This window comes from Pongo pygmaeus, chromosome X (assembly GCF_028885625.2).
Source record: "Pongo pygmaeus isolate AG05252 chromosome X, NHGRI_mPonPyg2-v2.0_pri, whole genome shotgun sequence".
Taxonomy (NCBI): Eukaryota; Metazoa; Chordata; class Mammalia; order Primates; family Hominidae; genus Pongo; species Pongo pygmaeus.
In genome coordinates, this window is record NC_072396.2 from 76,370,960 (window position 1) to 76,372,723 (window position 1,764).

Sequence of the window (1,764 nt, forward strand, 5' to 3'; positions counted from 1 at the left end):
CTTTAAATGGGCTATACGCTCCAATTAAAAGACACAGACTGGCAAATTGGATAAAGAGTCACGATGCATTGGTGTGCTGTATTCAGGAGACCCATCTCACGTGCAGAGACACACATAGGCTCAAAATAAAGGGATGGAGGAAGATCTACCAAGCAAATGGAAAGCAAAAAAAAAGCAGGGGTGGCAATTCTAGTCTCTGATAAAACAGACTTCAAACCAACAAAGATCAAAAGAGACAAAGAAGGCCATTACACAATGGTAAAGGGATCAATTCAACAAGAACTAACTAGGTTCGTGGCCCATGGCCATCAGTTGTGAGCTGCACCGACTGCTCTGAGGATTTGTGGCCCACCCCTCCTTCGTGGTCCCTGCCACCACCGTCCACACCCAGCGCTGTAGAGAAGATGGTGGGTCGGAACAGTGCCATCACTGCCGGTGCATGCGGGGCACTTTTTATTGCATACTGCATCTACTTCAACTGCAAAAGATGAAGTGACCCCAACTTCAAGAACAGGCTTCGAGAATGAAGAAAGAAACAGAAGCTTGCCAAGGAGAGAGCTGAGCTTTCCAAGTTACCTGACCTTAATGATGCTGAAGCTTTTCAGAAATTCTTCTTTGAAGAAATACAGCTTGGTGAACAGTTACTAGCTCAAGGTGAATATGAGAAGGATGTAGACCATCTGACAAATGCAATTGCTGTGTGTGGACAGCCACAGCAGTTACTGCAGGTCTTACAGCAAACTCTTTCACCACCAGTGTTCCAGATGTTTCTGACTAAGCTCCCAACAATTAGTCAGAGAATTGTAAGTACTCACAGCTTGGCTGAAGATGATGTGGAATGAGAAACAAATGTCAACATAATAAAATCTCTGTTAAAAATATTTTAAAAATTCTTGGTAGTTGAGCAGCTCTGGGGGAATAAGGGCAAATATGCTTGTTATGAACTACACTGAAATCTACCAAAGTTAACGTTTACTTTGTGTAGATCCATTTGTCTATTTTATTTATTTTTCCCCGTGAAAAGTGTATTTTGATAGAGAACTTTTCATTCTATAAATACACTATGAGTTACTAAAAAATCATGGATTTTGTTTATTCCACAAACAGTTAAATGTACATATGACATGGCTTATGTTAAAAATACCCAGTGCTCAGTTTTGAAAGATAGGCAAAAATAAAAAAAAGCATAGGAGAAACTGAAGAATGTCCTTTGTAGGGACATGGATGAAATTGGAAATCATCATTCTCAGTAAACTATCGCAAGAACAAAAAACCAAACACCACATATTCTCATTCATAGGTGGGAATTGAACAATGAGAACACATGGACACAGGAAGGGGAACATCACACTTCGGGGACTGTTGTGGGGTGGGGGGAGGGGGGAGGGATAGCATTGGGAGATATACCTAATGCTAGATGACGAGTTGGTGGGTGCAGCGCACCAGCATGGCACATGTATACATATGTAACTTACCTGCACATTGTGCACATGTACCATAAAACCTAAAGTATAATAATGATAATAATAATAATAATAATAAAAGAAAAAAAAAAAGAAACTGAAGAATGTACACGTTTTTAGGGGGCACATTTTGCTGTAAATCCAGAAATTTGATAGACTTGATGGTGTTTGTGAAAACTGAGCTTTAAAGGTTTTGATTGATCATTTCTTTCCATTTAATCTCTGAGACATAAATATGTGAGATGTGCTGCTGGGCTGGGTTAACAGCTTCCTTCCCTTTCTGTGTATCAGTCTTGAAATG

General features: G+C 40.0%; 1 pseudogene; it reads left to right on the forward strand.

Moving 5' to 3' along the window:
• Window positions 1–404: 404 nt before the first annotated feature.
• Window positions 405–1,045, forward strand: LOC129024962 (mitochondrial import receptor subunit TOM20 homolog; annotated as a pseudogene).
• Window positions 1,046–1,764: the final 719 nt, after the last annotated feature.